We start from the raw sequence: 18,855 nt of genomic DNA, 5'->3' as shown, positions 1-18,855 counted from the left end.
AATAAATTAATTGTCCGGTTTTACAGAGAGCTGCTCAGAACCGGACGCGTATAATGCCATCAAAGGCGCACATTTTACCAACACCTCAGGCAGGCGCAATAATTCCTGCACATCTTCGTTGAACAGCTTCGTTTCCTTGAACAGCTTCGACCGCCACAAACCAAGCCTCCCGCTCCATTTTCTGTTTCCGCTAACGTTCCACGAGGCTTTTCGTTAGCCGCTAAGTAACCACTTCCAGCTGAACCCGCGGGACGTCAGAAGGACGTTGGCCGGAGAGCACATTTCTTATTACTTTGCCATCCTCGCACACGGGTCAAATGGTCGTTTCGCGACAACTGCTTCCTCTTTCCTCGGGCTCGGCCCGAAGAAAAGGTGGGGCCGCTAAAGGGAATCCAACAACTCAACGCTTGCTCTACCAGAGGTTTAACACGCCGAACCTCGCGTAATCTGATTGGCGCCCTCCTGTCACCCGCACCTCTCACGTTTTGCTGCGTGCCTCGCACGCTTCTTTGCGTGTCCGACGTTTCACAGCAGCGACGTATTCCCGCAGTGGCCGGCGCCCTTAATGCTTGTCTGTGCCCCCACTTGCGCTAAAAAAAAAAAAAAAAGCAGCCATTTTCTCTGCGTTGGCGTACGTCCACCGGCAATCGCGGAACACGCAATCCGATCGGCCTTCCACGCACGTATGAGGGAGGAATATCCATAGATCAAGCCGTAAAGGTTGCCCCCGTCGCTGGCTTCACTGCGCGTCTCTGGAGCGTGCAAAGAAGCGAGGAATAAGAAGCGCAGGGGACAGGCTTGACCGGCGGCCGTTTGTTTTCAATTCGGCCCGATGAGTGGATAGTCCTCTTCTTGCTGCCTCCATCCAGCGGGCCTCCGTCGCGTCGCTGCGGCGTCCATCCTGGAAGCAGTAAAGGGGTCCTCTCTGTGAACAATGGCGACGCCCTCCATCATGGGGGCGTTGCTCGAATATCGCCGCGTTTTTCTGCGTGGGCTGCGCGGATTTTGCTTTTAGCTACTTTCGCCGCCCAATGGAATCTCGCGCGATGACCTCGTGAGATTGTTTTTACACACGCGGAAGCCATCGCGTTACGCATATGATGAACGAGATGCTCGTATCCTGTCGCCGCATTTTTATCCTGATTTATGCCAATAACCGCAGCCACGTGCCCATTTTTGTTTGTTTTCTTCTTTAAGGACAGCCGTGCTTATCGGTATGCAGGCCACTGTGTTGCCGGGAATGCAATCGCCTGCTGCTTTTGAGACCATGGAATATTTCTGGACATGCGTGTCTCGCTAAGAAAAATGTTTCTATCAGCTAGGAAGAGAAAGTAGGGAAGCAGGACATGAAGCTGCGCCTGGGTAACTCGTATCGTCGTAATATCCGCACAACCTTTTGTGCTTGATGTGTAGGGTTTAAAAATGATCGTTTTCCCATGCAAACAAAAAGGAAATTTCGCGCTGGTGGCAGCATGGCTGGGAAAAGACTCTTCAAGAAGGATTAAATTGGCCTTGAGATGGAATGCGCATGCGCACGGCTCTTGCCAGGGCCACGACGACGTTAATATTCGTCTTTTTTTACCTTTAGACACGGGCAGATTCCAACTCAGTCCCAGAGTGGTAGCCCCGCGAGATGTTACAACGCGTCCATAGTATTGCTGCATTAATCATCACGTGCCTTAGGTATCAGGAAAACATTTCTTGGGGCACCTAAGTCTCCTCGCGTGTTTTGAAGGGGAAAACCTGGCCTACTGTTGTGGTTGGTACCTTTGGTCTTGAACACGACAGAAACGCCTTTTTACCGTTTTAATCCCTTTTTGTCCGCCTTAATCCAACGTGATCCACCTTAATTTATTATAGTTCATTTTATTACACCTTAATCTATTATATCCCACCTAAATTCACCTCAACTATTTTATGCACTGTATTACCACCATACTCATCATTACATTCAATCGTTAACTTATCATTAATTCACATTAATTACTGTTAATTCACCTTACTCCATTTTAATCAGTCTTAATCCTGCCTTAACTCCTCTTACTATTTCCTCCATATTAGTCCCAAATGAATCATTATTTCACTTTAATAATCATTAATAATCTCTTGTACACGGCGGAGGGAGGGAGGGAAAACGTTTATTTATATTTTCTTTAGTGGTTGGGCGGCACTCCACCGAGGGCCGTACCCTTGGTCCAGGGCTCCAACGGCATCTGCTGCTTTGCGCCCGCTTAATCAGACCGATCTGGTCTTCAAGCGCTGGCCAGCAGTGCCTCCCATTGCTGCCACGCGTATGACCTTTGAGTGTTTGTACCATTCGTGTCGACCCCACGCCGGGGTCATTAAAAGTAACTTTCCTACGCAAGATATAGGGCTTTCGCATTCAAATAAAGCAAGCTCGCACCCCTCGGTCTAACGACGACGATGGCTGAACGCGAAGTTTTCTCTTGAGGGATTCCTTGCTTGTCGTCCGAGCGTGGACTTTCACTCGCAGGCGGGTCGGCCTTTGGGCGCGTTCCAATTTACCCTTTAGACGGCTTCGTTGCCGCCTTGGCGGACAGTACGCCATGTTAAGCACGGTTCCAATTCGAACGACGCCGTAAACGAAGACTGCTTCGCGGTGACAGCATCGAAGTCAGCAACGATGCAGGCTACCTTCCTGTCCAAACTAACAAGTGACGCCAGCGCCACCTTTTTGCGTAATAACGTTGTAACAAACTAACTTGTTCTTTTATTGGAATATTTAGTATAATTTACTAGTGGTAAAGATGATTTTGTTTATTTTTTAAAATATGATAAATAAAGATGATGAGGAGATAAAACATTATGGTCGAGTCCCGCAGGTTGTGGTTGCTTACGCGATTGTACATGTTGGGACAGGACTCCACGTCGACGCTGTTAGTGAAGCAGAATATGGTCGGTTCGCGGGGTGGCTCAGAGGATGGCCGGCGGGGCGGGCGTGAAGGTGGTGGCATCACCGTTGGTAGGAATGGTAGTCGGGAAACTGTGCGCCCACTGCATAATTCCGTGGTGGCCAATGGATGGATAGAAGCCAAGAAATAAACACCGCAACCTCCACCAAGATGATATGAAGCATCGACGAGGTAGCGAAAGCGTATTTACACTATCTACACTTATAATGGTGGTAGAGCGAAACCAGCACCGTCCTGAACCAAGCGCCAGCGAGCCACAACTTCTTCCTTGTCATACTCTATCTCCGGCAGCGCTCCATATCTTTACTCCTGGCTGGCCCCCTTCAACCACTGGATATTCCCAAGGAGCCATTTTTTCGCGTTGGGCTGAGCCTTTTTGGCCCGTTCCCTACCTCCACCTCGGGCAACAAGTGGGTTGCGGTTATCCCCGATCACTCGATACGCTATCGCGCGAACACTGAGGACTTCCTTTTTTATGACGTCATACTCCTTCACGGCCCCCCTAAACAACTGCTCACTGATCGAGGCCGCTACTTTATGTCGAAAGTAATAGAAAACATTCTCCGCTCTTGTTCTAACAAACATAAATTTGCCACCGCTTACTCATCCCCAAACCAATGATTTAACCGAGATACTCAATCAGACCCGCGCACGTACGTTTCCCCTGATCATCTGGATTGGGACGTTGTGCAACCATACGTGACATTCGCATACAATTTGTCCTTCCCCTCTACCGCTGCGTACTCTTCCTTTTACCTCCTCTACGGCCGGCCCCCCAATTTACCATTGGACTGAACTGGAAAAACGTTTATTTGCCGGTCTTTCTTGCGTGGTGGGGTGGCACTCCACCGGAATCTTGTGCCGTGCGTTGATGTTTGCGACGGGGTTCACGCCTTGGCACCCACTCCTGCGACTCCACAGAAGGAATACGTCCGCGAAGACATTGCCAGGGACGATTTAGCGCGTCAAAACGCTTGTGCCTGCCTAAAGGCGTCGCAGGCCTCTCAGAAACGCAACTACAACCAGGGCCATCGTGACTTAGAGTTTCGTCCCAGGCTCACGGCACTTTTGTGGAACCCCTGACGACACGTAGGCTTGTCTACAAAGCTCCTTCTTCGCTACACTGAACCCTAGCAAGTGTTGCGTGAAGTTACCGGCGTGACTCGTGCCGTTCAAGCCGTATCACAGTTCCCGCTAGCCTTGCTTTACGAAGCAGCACCGGGATGGCTCCTCCACCCCGGGGTTAAAGATATGGACGGCTGCCGGAGGAAGAGGTTGACAAAGAAGAAGTTTGAACTCACTGTCGCTTGATTCAGGACGGTGCTGGTTTCTCTCTACCACCGTTCTAAGTGCAAATCGTAAAGTGTAAACTAGAACGAATCTCCTGTCCAGTCATCCTGTACTGTTTGACATGACTCAACAAACTTCCTTGTTAGCCGCGTTTAGACGGAAAACAAAAATGTATTTTCTTCATGAAGTGTAACATTTTCTTGTATTTTCACGTTATTTTGTGTATATGTTTACACTATTTTCGTTTCGTTTGTAAAAGCGCAGTGATTGTGCGGTAATATTATTTATTTTTATTTTATATTATCATTTATTTTTTGTTACGCCAAAAAGCGTGTATCTCTGTTCACTTATATATATTTGTGGTATGCATTATTTTGATTCCTTCTTTTTACGCTAGAAGTGCGTATTTATATTTGTATTCATTTCTATGTATTAAGGCATGTATGGTTGCTCGTTCCTTGCCGCTTGTGCTGTCAGGTGCTAGAGGCCTAGTTAGGCGGATAATAAAGCGAAGCTTTCTACATCTCTTTGATGGCGTCTGTAGTCCACCTCAAAACCCACAGCAGGAAAGCCAACTTTCTGGGACTATGATGATGATCGTGGTTAAAGTGAAAAAAAAAACGATTCCTGTGGACGTAATCTAACCTTCGTCCCTCGCTTTATGGAGCCGTCGTTTATCGGATGCGCCATTTCTACACGGTCGAAGCTTGAAGCGAAGCTTTCTATCTCTCGCTGATGGCGTCTGTAGTCCACCTCAACACCAATGCAGAAAAGCCAACTTCCGCTTGTAAAGCGTACTCTGCCTCACACACACTCTTTCACAGGTGAAGCCCGCTTTAGGTTTTCTTATCAACAGAGAAATCCCTCACGAGAAAGCTTCGCGTTCAACCATCGCCGTCGTTATACGGATGGGTGCATTATTTTTAAGTGCAGAGCACTTTAGGGGCTCGCCTTGTCGTCGTAGCTCGCAAGCTGGGCCCAAGTAGACCTGTTACGGATTTAGTAAGAAAGAGGGCAAAGGCGGCTAACCGCCAACTATCACTACTATCGGAGGTAGAGTAGAGCAGCGAATAAACTCTGTTCGGCTCAGCCATGGACTCGCATCCGCGTCCCGTTCTATAACAAGGCCCACACGGCGTTCCGTCGTCGCGACGTAACCCAGAGGCTTCGAAAGCCAAGCGGTTTATATAGTCATAAGCGTTTAAACTCGTGAACCACTGGCGCTCGTCATACATCTCCCCGTTGTTTAGCGCAAAGAAAACTGTCGGTACAATTGAGATAAAATATACGTAATTAACCGGCAGCGCCCGCGTTCATTTTGTTAAGAGCGCTCGTTGGGTTGGTTTTTATGATAGTCAGCGAAAAAAAGTGTCACCGCAACGCCGGCACGTGCGGGAGGAAAAGCAAACACAAAAAGAACAAAACTCTCGTTGGCGCAGTTTCAGGCAGGGGAAGCGCGAGCACTGCGAAGGCGGGAAATTTGTATCGCATTAGGTGATAGCAGTAAGCGGACAACGGCACTACAGCCCTTTATGGCGAATCGATGATGATGATGATAGTTGGGTTTTATTGGCGCAAGGCCGACTATGGGCAAAGAGCGCCAAAGAAGAAGTTACTGAACTGTGATGAGACCGTACATACTAAGACATGCGACTAAAAGTAAAGGTGATGCAAAACAAAAGACAATGGAGATGGCTGGTGTATAGGGCCAGGGTGATTACACATGATATGATAAGAGCTGCAGAAAGTTTACCTCAGCTAAAAACTTAAAAACACGTTGACTAGAAAACATTGGTTCGTCGGCTAAAAAGTATGATGGGTGCAAAGGAATGTGTCGTCTGTATAATTCAGGGAAATGTTTGTGTCGTGTTGTGTCAAGTGCCTTGCATGTGATTAGTATGTGGACTACGGATAGGCCCATTCCACACCTGCTACACGTGGGTCCCGAAGTTCCAGTGAGCAGGTGGGAGTGCGTAACATGTGTGTGGCCTATCCGCAGCCTAGCCAGGGCGACTTCAGTGTATCTGTTGTGTGAGTCAGTTACGTAGCGTCCCAGTTGTGGTTTTATTATGTGTAGTTTGTTGTCTGTTTGTTGACTCCAGCGTAATTGCCATGTGTTACGAAGCTGCCGTCTGATGTGTGTCTTTAGGTCGGTGTAAGGTACTGTTGTTATGTCAACTGTGGTCATGAGAGCAGCAGCACCAGCCATTTGATCAGCAGTCTCATTGCCAGGGATCCCACAGTGACCTGGTACCCAGCATATAGTTACTTGAAGATTTGAGGCATATGCAGTCATTAGTACCTTGAAAAGAACATTGATTACATAGTTTTTTGACGACCTTCCTGATGACAATGCCTGCACAACGCTTAGAGAATCTGTATAGACGATGGACTTTGGAATCTTATGTTCGAAGATGTGGTTTGAAACGAGTAAAATGCCATAGGCTTCTGCCGTGTAAATACTGCTATGAGAATTCATTGTTTTAGTAACGGTAAAATTTGGTCCGTGCGCTGCACAAGATACAGTAAAACCAGTTTTCGACACGTCACTATAGAATTCTGCGCGCCTGTACTTGTCCTGCAGGAACAGGAAGTGCTGCAGAATTGCACTCCTTGGTACCCTATTTTTTTCTACACGAGTGAATGATAGGTCGCATGATATAGGATGTAGATGCCATGGTGGAATTAAATTATGGATGGGTGTTTTGTGCGTGTCTGAAAGAGGGACCGTGAGTGCAGAAGCCTCCTCCCTAACTCTGAGAGAGAAAGGTAAGGATATAGATGGCCTGTTTAAAAAGAGTTGCAAGTTTGATGTATTGTTCATGATGGGATTAAAAGGATGGTTGGTAAGGGACACAATCTTAGATGCATACAGCAGGTCAACATACTCCCGCTGATGCCCTAGACACCACTTGTCGCACTCGACATAAAGGCTTTCGACAGGGCTAGTGCGGAAAGCGCCGCATGAGAGGCGAAGGCCAAGATGCAGCACTGGGTGGAGCATTCTCAGTGCGGTCTTTGTCGCCGACCCATACACGACACTGCCGTAGTCGAGCCGGGACCCCACCAACGCTGTGTACAGGCGCAGCAGGAGTTGTTTGTCGGCCCCATAAGATTGATGTGAGAGAACCTTAAGAATATTCATTGCCTTTAGGCATTTACATTTGAGCTGTTTGACATGAGGAATGAATGTAAGTTTTTCATCGAATAAAATGCCTAAAAACTTGTGCTCCTTGTTCACAGGAATTGGCACATTCGCAAGAGTGATGTCTGGGTCCGGGTGGACCCCACGCTTCCTGGAGAATACAACACAAGAGCTCTTTCCGGGATTAATTTTAAAACCATTCTTGTCTGCCCAGCCGGCAAGCTTCTTGACGCCGAGCTGGACTTGACGTTCGCAGATGGACATATTACATAATTTAAAAGATATCTGCACGTCATCTACATACATGGAGTAAGAAATTGTAGGCGGCAGTGCCTTCCCAAGGGAGTTCATTTTTACTATGAAGAGAGTGCAGCTTAGAACTCCACCTTGCGGCACGCCATTTTCTTGCACGTGTACCTTTGACAGTGCAGAACCAACTCTGACGCGAAAGGTTCTCTCCGACAAATAGCTAGCAAGGGTGTTAAACATATTACCAGAAACACCGAATGACTTCAGGTCAGTAAGGATCCCATAACGCCAAGCGGTGTCATAGGCCTTTTCTAGGTCGAAAAACACAGTTAAACAGAACTGTTTATGCACGAAGGCATCCTTAATATACGACTCTAGTGCCACAAGTTGATCATTCGTGGATCGCCTCGCCCTGAAGCCTGCCTGGCAGCTCTCGAGAAGGCCGTTATACTCCAAAAAGTACACGAGCCTCCGGTTTATCATCTTCTCGAGAAGCTTGCACAGGCAGCTGGTCAGGGCAATGGGTCGATAGCTAGCGGGAGAAGAAGGGTCCTTCCCTTCTTTCAAGAATGCTACAACTATGGCATCCCTCCAAGACTTTGGAATGTGCCCCGAAAGCCATATCTTGTTGAAAAGGTGAAGAAGTGTTACAAGAGTGTCTGTGTGTAAGTTCTGTATCATTGTATATGTAATGTTGTCTGGGCCCGGAGCTGAGGGTTTACACGTGCTCAGAGCAGCCCTCAGCTCATGTAGTGAAAACAGGGAGTTGTACGAAGTCTGTGATTTGTTGTTGTCGTGTAGGGACTTCTTTTCACAAGAGGCTTTATGTTTCAGGAAAGTGTTCGTGTAGTGTGCTGAACTGGACACGTGTTGGAAGTGTTGTGCGAGTGTGTCAGCCTGGTCTTCCAGAGTGTCCCCTGTTGTACTGACCAGGGGCAGGCTGTGTGTCTGTTGTCCTTTGAGTTTGCGTATACGTGTCCATACTTTCCGTGTGTCTGTGTAGGAGTTTATTGATGTTATGAATGTACGCCAACTCTCTCGTTTTGCCTCACGGCGCACACGTTTTCCTAATGCCTTGGCCCGTTTGAACAAGAGGAGGTTTCCCGACGTGGGGTACCGACGAAGGATACCCCACGCCTTGTTCTGGGCCTCTCGCGCCCGCCTACAGTCCTCATTCCACCACGGCCTCCGCTGGTTGCGCGGGGCACCAGAGACGTGGGGAATGGACTTTTCGGCGGCGTCGAGGATGTGCGCCGTGAGCAGTTGGGTAGCTTCTTCAACGTGTAGGTGTCCTATGGATGTGTGGTGTAGTTTGGATGTCTCTGTAAATGTATTCCAGTTAGCTCGTGCTTCCTTGAACCTATTATGGGAAGATGGACTGCATGGGCCTTTACCTATGTATGTGAGTGAGGTGGGGAAGTGGTCACTACCGTATGGGTCAGTGCCCACAGCCCACTCGAGGAGAGGAAAGAGAACTGCGGAGCCAATCGCCAAGTCAAGACATGAGTATGTGTTGTGTCCTATGCTATGGTATGTAGGCTGTTTATTGTTGAAAAGGCATGCTCCTGAAGATGTAAGGAATTTCTCTATAAGGCGACCTCGGGCATCCGTGCGAGAAGAGCCCCAAAGAGTATTGTGAGCATTAAGGTCGCCTGTCAGGATGTATGGTTCGGGCAGCTGGTCAACCAGCGCCTCGAAGTCAGAACTTAAAAGTGAAACATCAGGAGGAATGTATATGGAGCATACCGTTATCAACCTATTAAATATTATCAAGCGTATTGCTACAGCCTCAAGGATAGTGTTCAGAGTGACAGGGTGGCAGGCTAAGGATTTCCGGGCAATTATGGCCACACCGCCAGAAGAGTGTGTGCAGCCATCCCTGTCCTTTCTGAAGACCATGTAACTATTCAAGAAATTTGTGTGCTTGGAATTCAAATGTGTTTCCTGAACACACATTACACTTGGCTGATTAGCATGCAGTAGTTCGTATACATCGTCAAGATTTTTAAGAAGGCCTCTACAGTTCCATTGAATTATGTTTTCTCTTCCCATTATTTAGTGTGAGAGCTACTGGAGTGTGTGTGTTTGTTTATGTGTCGTCTTTCGGGGCTGTGACTCTCGCCTTTTTTGGCTTGTCGGGAGGCTTTGGCGTCGGGACGCGTTCCTTGCGCTGCGTTGCAAGCAGGAACGGCCCGACATCCATGTCGTCGTCGGATGTCCGAGGGGTGCCCGACGGACCGGGCCCCCCGGACTTGGCCCCCCCTCGGGAGCCCTTCGTTTGAGCCGCCACCGCCGAGGGCGTCCGGGGCGCCAGAGGTGGCACGGGCGGTGCGGTGGCGGTGGGAACCGGTGCGGGGCCCGTGGTGTCCATCACCTCGGTACCCTCCAACGCACTGGAGGACGGGGAGATAGAGGCGGGAGCGGCACCGGTCCCGACGGAAGACGTTTGCACCACAACCGCTGCTGCCTCAGCAAGCGGCGTGGTCGCGGGTTGGGCTGCCAGAGGCAACACAGGGGGGGGCGGGGCAGGGACCAGGTCAGACTCGCTGAACTGGGTCCCTGTGGACACCAGACGCCGCTCCGCCCCCCGGCGAGCCGCGTCGGCGTACCTCCCCAGAGGGAAAGAGGCGAACCACTTTCGCGCCTCTGGGAAGGTGATGTTCTCCGTGACCTTGATGTTAATTATCTTTTTTTCCATTTGAAATTTTTCGCACTTGCGGGAGTACGCTGCATGCGGACCGCCGCAGTTCACACAAGTGCGGGTTTCGGATGGACAGTTGTCAGTCGGATGATCGTGCGCCGCGCATTTCGCACACGTCGTTCGGCCACGGCAAGAGGTTGTACCGTGCCCGAACCGCTGGCACTTAAAACAGCGCCGCGGATTCGGGATGTACGGACGGATGGAGCAACGGATAAAACCTGCATTGATGTGTTGTGGAAGAACTGCGCGGTCGAAAGTCAAGATAACGTGCTTGGTGGGAATCTCCTTGTCGTCTCTGCGGATAGTGATGCGTCTCACGGCAGTGACGCCCTCATCCTTCAAGCCGGCAGGGAGATCCGCATCCGTTTCGTTCAAAAGATCTGTCTCGGATATCACACCCTGGGAGCTGTTGAGGCTCCGATGGGGTGTGACCCTGATGTCTAGATCAGCCAGTCTAGTCTAAGCTAGAAGCTTCGTGGACTGCTGCTTGTCATTTATTTCGATGAGGAGTTCACCAGACCTTTGTTTTTTGCACTTATATGATTTTCCTACTATGGCTTCAAGATACTTGGCGATCAAGAAGACTGACTGAGATGCTAGAGGGTGGGTTGGATTGAGCGATTCCATCACAAGAAATCGAGAGAAATTATCCGGTTCAGGAAATGTTAAAGATGGCAATTGGGGAAAAGATACTTCGGTGCGGCCCCTTTTCAGGGACCGATCACGTTTGGGGGGGGGTGGGGGGGGGGGGTTTGAAAATGCCATAGAGCATAGTATAAAAGCAGGGAGACTGGGGTACTTTCTTCTTTGACCTTACCCTGGTAGCCAAAGAGGTCCCGGAGCTCCCTGCCTGGTAGACAGACAGGGAGCCCATCCGCCGGAGCTTGACCTGGGCTCCGACGGCCACCGTTAGAGGTTTCTACCCTTCACCTTAAAAACACATCACCACGGTTGGATCCAGCTTATGTTTGGGGGCTTGGGGTCCGCGGTATCGCCAGTACCGTCACCAAGATTGCTCAAGGTGCCCCGTGCGGGGCTTTATGGCGAATCACTGCTCTGCACTTCCGGCAGCTTTCGCGTCGAGTGGAACGGCTTTAATTTTTTGTAGTGGCCTTTTGCCTCGGCACCCTGGCAATTTCTAATCGTCAAAAGTTCAATAGAAAATATATATTTTCGCTTCCTCGTTGCTGCTTTATATCAATATGTATACTGTAAAAAATGGACGCGTAGTGACTGCACAATGCAGGGCGTCACGAATAGCCTGGAGTATTAACAGGGTCGGAGTTTTTGTTGAAGACGTGTAGGAAATACGGCCTTCTCAGCTTGGATAAGTGGAGCTGGCCCACGCCGCGCCTCCGCGTGTTCCTGTGCACCGGCATCGATGTGTAAGACGAGCCCCTCGTCTGAAACCAGGGTTGTTAGGGAGGGAAGGCGAAGGTACTGTTCTCTTCTCCGTCCACCTTATATGCAGATGGCTTGTCTTGGTGGCAATTATGGTATGGTTACTTTGGAAGGTTACTTTAAGTTTTCGGACACGCAAAGATGTCCCTACTGAAATCATTGTACAGTGCGTGACTGTTTTGGAAACGTGGGTAATTTTACTGTCGAGAAGCTCGGCGTTGCTTGATGAGATCGTTAGCTGTGTTAAGCTGGTGCTGTTCTTGGAGCACCAGTATCTGTGCAATGGCAGAAAAACCGGTGATTGCTCGCTAGACTTGACGATCTATGGTTTCAAATTTGGCACGTGAAGCGCCGAAATTAGGCTTCATAAACCAAGCGAAGCTGGAACACAGCGCCCAACAACCACCGAGTGACCTCTGCTCTTGCACCCCACAGTTTTGTTGCAATGCTGCGTGTTAGGTCAACGGCAATTGCCGTACATTGCCTGGCTGGCCTAAGCCGTACTCTAGCGGTACCAGAATGGTGACCAGAAGGCATTGTGGCCAATTCTCTTGAGTCTGTGTCTCACCTTGTCTGCATGCCTCGGACATAGACCGTGGTCGATCTGTAAGAACAGAGCGAGCAGGCCTTGCATATATAACACATACGAATCGGTGGAAGTTTGGGCACGGACGCAAGTACTTGTTTGGCGGAAATTCCACGGCCGAGAGGCTTTCCGAACAATTCCTTCAATTTGTGTTAGCACTTTCCAGCTGCTTAGCTATCTTCCTCGCGGCTTTCAAATCCCACCCTCGCTGTTTTCCTAAGGTAAAGAAATGCATTCGCTAGTGTCAATATTGGATCCCGTCTATTCATGGCTGCACTAACGCTTGTGAAATTCAGCCAATGATGTTTTGAAGTTTGAAGTTTATTATTGGCAGAATGATGTACATGGTGCCGAGGCTAAAGGCGACGTAAATGCCGCCTGACTTAGCAATCTTAGCACTCCGAAACGCGTTGAAAGATTTCATTCCGACGGTGTTCAATATTCCAGGCGTTGCAGAAGGGCGAATACACGGCTGGACTGCTACCTTTTGCAGGGGCATTTAGCACAGCAATTGGGAAGTTGTGTACAAATTTAAACATTGCAATGTTAACTGCGCTACTAAGACCCCGTAACAAACTAAGGCGAGAAAAACAAGACACGCAGAGCCTGCCCGTGTTTTATCGCCACGTGAGATGAGTTATGAAAGAAGAAAGAAAAAAAGGAATGACGGGTCAAATGACGGGGGAAAGCTGACCTTACTAGAAAGCTTTGTGTGGATACAACAAAAGAACACTTTTAAGGCAACGCCTGTACCGCACCACCCGGTACGTCATATCGTTCTAGCCTGAATTTGTCACGCTGCCTTCGCAGCACAGTTAAATTGATTATCAGCAAAAAAGCTTGCAACGCGGCATTGTTCCATAGTACCACCGCAGTCAATTGCTGAATTTTATTATTATTCCACAAGACGAGTAGTGGGGCGTACGCTAAGCTTTCAAGCAGTACTTGCGCCAAGTGTGACCCAGGCATGGGAAATAATTTTTTACAGAAAATGTGAGCAAAGCATAGTTGTCTGCTGGACAAACTTATTTAGTTAGTCTGTTTTTTAGCTCAATGCCAGTAATGTTTACAATGAAACGGTAGCTAGCGGGTTCCTTGCAACCTTCAATGATCGTAGGCTCTGGCCGGTGGTATTTACTGGTTATTGATGCTGGTGCTCCTAGTCTGTTAGTGTTCTTGCGTAAAGCACACCATAGTGAGGTGCAACGCAAGGGTTACAGAAGGGGACGAGAAGCACGCATTCAGGGGATAAACTATCACTTTGGTCCAATCTATAAATGATTACAAACACGTGCAAATCTTTTAAAAAACACAACTAAACTGAAATTAAGAGGTCCTGAGCTACCACCAACCATTTGAACTCAGGAATGAATAAACAATTCACTCCTCTTGAGACAAACACCTCGAGACACGAAAAATCTCCTGTACTCATTAGACATTCGTTGCGGGCGTTCTGATTTCCCGTTATACAAAGATAAAATTATTCAAATTAACCTATGAAATCTTGTGGCACTTTTGAGAACCCAGCTTAAACGAGTCTGGCGTAACCGTAACACGCGACACGAAATGAGCAACCATCAAAAGAGAACATTCGTTCACGCCTATATTCTGCTGTCACTCACCGCGGAGAAGAGTAGAGTCGCCAGCAGTCTGTTCTCGGCAATCCAAGGGTAAACACAGCCGGGTTTTCACCGCATTCAAAGGGGTCCTCCAAGCGTCCGTGTCCACTTTTTTCGGCGCGTCGTCGTCCCAGAGCGCTAACGATGCACGCGCGAACACTCCCGCGATAACCCGCGCAGTAGCGGCGTTCCGCCCACTACACTACCGCTGTTCGAGGGAAAATAGGGAAGCGCTCACGACGACAGCGTCCAACAAAGAAAAAAAAGAGACGCGCGACGAGCATTGACCGACTGCGAAAAGGGGGGTTGACGATACGCAGCCCCACCTCTCGATACCGGATGTCACTGCCACTGGCTCCTAAACTTCTGCGCTGGCCGGTGGAGCGGAGACGTCCGCGAGGCGCGAGCAGCGCGTGATCGCTCCGCGTTTCCCTTTTTCCCCTCTCCTTCCTCTTTCCCCTCCGCTCCTATCTCTTCCTTTTCCTCCTCCTTATTTTGAGAGACCAGTAAACTCTCCCGCTTCCCTTATTTTTTTTTCCTTCTTCCGTCCCCTTTCTCCTCTTCCAGCCCACTCGCCTGGTTTTCCGCCAGCGCGCTTTCTTGGCTCGCTTACACATCCATCGCTGCTGCTGCTCTCCAGACTTCGTCGCATTCTCCGTTTCCCATCCCCATTTTTCCCTTTTTATCACCGCCGAGTTTGCACTTTCCTCCAGCGTATTCTGTCGATTGCGCTGTTAATTCTTTATGCCTTTGTGCGTACTTCTTTCTCGCGTTGCTGATGACGTCGTGTTCCGCTCCCGCGCCCTGGAATTTTTTTTTACACCTCAGTTCGCGCACCGTGTCCTCACTGTCTCGCGGGTGAAGGAACTCTCGCCCCCGACTACTCCGAATTCTTTCCGCTTTAGAGAAGTTCACAGTCGCTCGTCCGCCGGAAGTACGGCCAACAAACTCACTCTCTCCCTCTCTTTCCACTGACACATATTTTACGTTTCGAAGACCTCGTAGCGGAATTATCAGTCCCTACATGACATGACGCGTTCGAAAGCATAGCAGGTTCTTTTAAACGGTGAAAAATTGCGAAATTTGTTGCGGTGTAAACTGAAATGTAACGTGTCTTTCCGGTGTGCCTGATAACAGATTAGCATTCAGCATGCACACGTGCTCCTGGTCGCCATGGACCGCCGCGGTGGCTCAGTACCTGAGGCGTTGTGCGGCTGAGCACGAGGTCGCGGGTTCGATTCCCGGCCGCGGCGCCCGCTTTTCTGATGGAGGCGAAAAGCAAAAACGCCCGTGTGTGCGAGATTTCGGCGCACGTTACAGATCCCCAGGTGGTCAAAATTAATCTGGAGCCCTCCACTACGACGCGCCTCATCGCCTGCGTTGCGTCGGCGCGTTAAACCCTACAATCAATCAATGGTCGTCATGGAGGGGCACAAACACCTGTCATGGAGGGGCATGGAGGGTCGTCATGGAGGGTCGTCATGGTCGTCATGGAGGGGCACTAACACCTGTCCTTCACTGCGAGTTGTTGATCAATTCGCTTTCGCGATACTAACGACTGGCCTCCTGGTTAGCTCAGTTGGTAGAGCGACTGCTCCGGTTAAGCAGTGGTCCCGGGTTCGAATCCTGGACCAGGACGAATTTTTCTTCAACTGCGAAGTTTCCGAGAAAGCTGTTAGCTTTCCTTTGTAGCCGTATGGCTGCATTTAGGTGGATGTCAAACTTTCCTTTACAGAAACTTACTCCACCTTGGGGTTTTCCCCTAAATTTGGTCGATTAACACCTGTCCTTCACTGCGAGTTGTTGATCAATTCGCTTTCGCGCTACTAACGACTAGCCTCCTGGTTAGCTCAGTTGGTAGAGCGACTGCTCCGGTTAAGCAGTGGTCCCGGGTTCGAATCCTGGACCAGGACGAATTTTTCTTCAACTGCGAAGTTTCCGAGAAAGCTGTTAGCTTTCCTTTGTAGCCGCATGGCTGCATTTAGGTGGATGTCAAACTTTCCTTTACAAACACGAAGAAAGAAACGCTAGAAGGGCAAGAACTGTATGGCCACCTTGACGCAACAGCCAGGTCGTCCTGCTGCTGTCCGTAATTCAGCAAGATTTCTCAGACGTGAACTGCAGCTGTCGCTGGGTCTTATTGCACCCGAGAGGTCCGTGGGCCCGCCCCTTACAGAATTCACTCGCGAAGAATAGTTTTATAGACCATGGTTTACGTACAGCTTCTATATGCGCGTCTCGTGCGCGAGTACGCGCTGTGCAGATGTTTTACTTACAAGCAAAAACAATGGGAGGGGGGAGGGGGGGGGGGACATTATACTTTGTGAAGGTGGCTGTCCAGCCAAGCTGTGTAAAATACACGTCACACATGTAATTATAGGACGTACACGTATTTATTTTTCTTATAATTGATAAACGTAGTGACTATGGCTTTGTGACTACTTATTTACTTATTGAAACTTGGAACGACTATGGAGTTGTATCCTGTATACCGTATTTTTGCAATTATAAGCACCCTCCGATTCTAAGGACCCTCCACCACTTTCGGAAGAAAAAGTAGGAAAAAAGTTTTCATGCGAATCTAAGCCCCCCTTTTTCTATGCAACCGTCGCAAGGTGGATTTCAGACCCGTGGACGCGGGCCCGAGTTGACGTTGGGGCCAAGTCATTTATGAAGTTTTCAATTACAAACCACTTCGGCGGATCAGAAGACGACCTGCTGGGGGATAGGCGAGAATATGCGCGCGCTTACTGTCTCCTCTTTCGCCGACGGTCAGTGTGATAAGTCGTTGACACGCCGATCGGTCGTCGCCCCCGTGATATCAATAAAAATTTTGGAGGGTGTTAGTATGAAGCTTTAACTTTACTGTAGGGACTGGCTGTACCCACATGTTTCGTAGAATTTTGTGATGAACGAAGTAATTACCAGCAGTATAACTGCTCCACCGGGCCAGAACATTGAACATACTCAGCTGACAATAAAATTACGCGCGAGGATCTCTGTCGCCAAGGAAAGAAACAGAATTCTGCCAAAGTGAACTAAAGGCAGAAGGGCGAGCGGGTTTGACGTGGGACCATAATGAAGAGAAACGAACCCGACACGAGTCGTTTGTCTCGGGAAAACGCTGGACGTGATTTCGGTCTGGGTCACAGGATCCCAAACTGCGCAAATTTAGTGACCTGGAAAACGGGTGCTGACATCTTTTTCTCCCAAATGAAACAAAGGAGAGGAAAATGCATGCGTGTTCGAAGCCAACGGTCACCAGACAGAAAAAAATTCGCCTAAATTTTTGCTCACTAAAGAATGCATCGTTCTAGAAAAAGACAGCCCGAGTAAGTTGCTTATATCGAAAAGTATGTGCAACATACTGAAGAGCGTCCTAACAAACAAAAAAATAACATACATCCACTAAACTCCACTTCTGTTGACAAATGACCACTTTCTCAACGTTTAACAGCACAATATATATCATCTACCCTCAACGGTATACATTGTATCATATTTCTATTTGCGTTCGTTCGCTACACTCAGCCTACGGGGATAAGGAGAGTAACAATTGCATGTCATCCATTCTCTGGCTTGCGAACGGCGTTACAGATACAAACAATCACGTGGCATCCACTGCGCAGCAGCCCACAGACTACTTACCGGCATAATTCCATTTCGTCTATTTTCCCAAAAGCACCAGCCTGAGCAGAAGTAAGGCGAAAATGTAAACAAAATAACGTCTGCGAGACAGACCTAATTATGCTACAAAGTCCGCTTTCGGCCACGCATTAGTTCTATTGGAGATTTTATTTTTCCAAACCATTGGGAAATACGTGCGTAGCTTAAGGAAAAAAGAGAAACCTTTCAATCCCGACTAGTACTGTCCAATTTGTCGAAAAGGGCCCGAGAAGCTAGATATACATCATTCTTGACGCTGTAAAAGAAAGAACTTGTTTAAGGAATTGCACTGTCACGGGACAGTTTATAAAAGTCACCTGATTGGCGCCGAAAAACCTGACTTTTTTTTCAGCCGCTTCTTCTCTTAGTCGCTGCATTGTAAAGGCCAAGAAATCAACGAAAAATGTGCCCTTTTTCAAGGCATCTGAGCGAAAAAAAAAGGCACGGAGAAATTCAGCGGCTGTGGAAAGATCATCATCAGCAAAAGAACAAGGCAAAATCTTGGAAACTAAATTCTTTAACCTCGAGAGACAAAACACCCTCAGAGCAGGCGCGCAACTTCAACAGCCCCCACCTCGCCCTTCCACATAGCCCCGCACTCGTCACCGTCAAGGCCTTTTTCTCCGGCTCCGACCATTACGAATACGAGGTTTGAGGCTTGAATAAACCGCGAAAGTGTTTTTCTTCGTCACAGATTTATTCTTCGCCCTAGCTGGGAATCCGCAAGAAAGACGGCGTCGGAGGCGCCGTTGCATGGGTCGCGAATACAGATCAGGGCGGGATATTCAAATTAGCCCTTCCTTGACGGCTCCCGTTCTTTTCAAAATGGGCCGATCAGGGTGAGGAAAAAAGAGACCTCAAGGCTCCAGCTAAAGCTGGTTGAAATGTGAGCACTTGCAGCTCACTTACTCTTTATCGTGAAGTCGGCGGCGAAGTGACAGGAGACTGGCTGAGTTTTGGAGTGTGGCTGAAGGCCGGGAAGTGTTGACATTAAACTGGAGAGTACCGTTAGAGCACTCTTCCCTTCTCTGGTATTGGTAAGAAATATCGGTTTTAAATGTTTGCGTATATAAAGTATGGAATTTAACCCTGACGATATTTTTTATTCATTCAGTGGTCGGCTGGTTAAGAAGAGAAGAGAGAGAGAGAGAGAGAGAGAAAAGAAGACTTTATTAACTTTCCTACCCCCTTCCCCCGCGTGTCGCATTACTTAAGAAGACAATAAAAAATTAACGAACCCCTTCCCTCTGAAAACAGGCGTGCAC

The 18,855-nt window shown here is 48.8% G+C and overlaps 1 protein-coding gene across 1 annotated transcript in view; it reads right to left on the bottom strand.

The window, feature by feature from the left end:
- The window catches only part of LOC144153646 (monocarboxylate transporter 10-like), a 307,668-nt gene that overhangs the window by 257,367 nt on the left and 31,446 nt on the right, over positions 1-18,855 (bottom strand). Inside the window, exon 2 of the mRNA XM_077685300.1 lies at positions 85-901. The gene's annotated coding sequence lies outside the window, so the exon portion shown is untranslated. The remainder of the gene's footprint in view (positions 1-84; positions 902-18,855) is intronic.

The sequence above is a fragment of the Haemaphysalis longicornis genome, unplaced genomic scaffold (assembly GCF_048455015.1).
Source record: "Haemaphysalis longicornis isolate Haplotype H1 unplaced genomic scaffold, Haemaphysalis longicornis Haplotype H1 scaffold_9, whole genome shotgun sequence".
Lineage (NCBI taxonomy): Eukaryota > Metazoa > Arthropoda > Arachnida > Ixodida > Ixodidae > Haemaphysalis > Haemaphysalis longicornis.
Note: the sequence above shows the minus strand (reverse complement) of the source record. Positions and strands in the feature narration are given on the sequence as shown.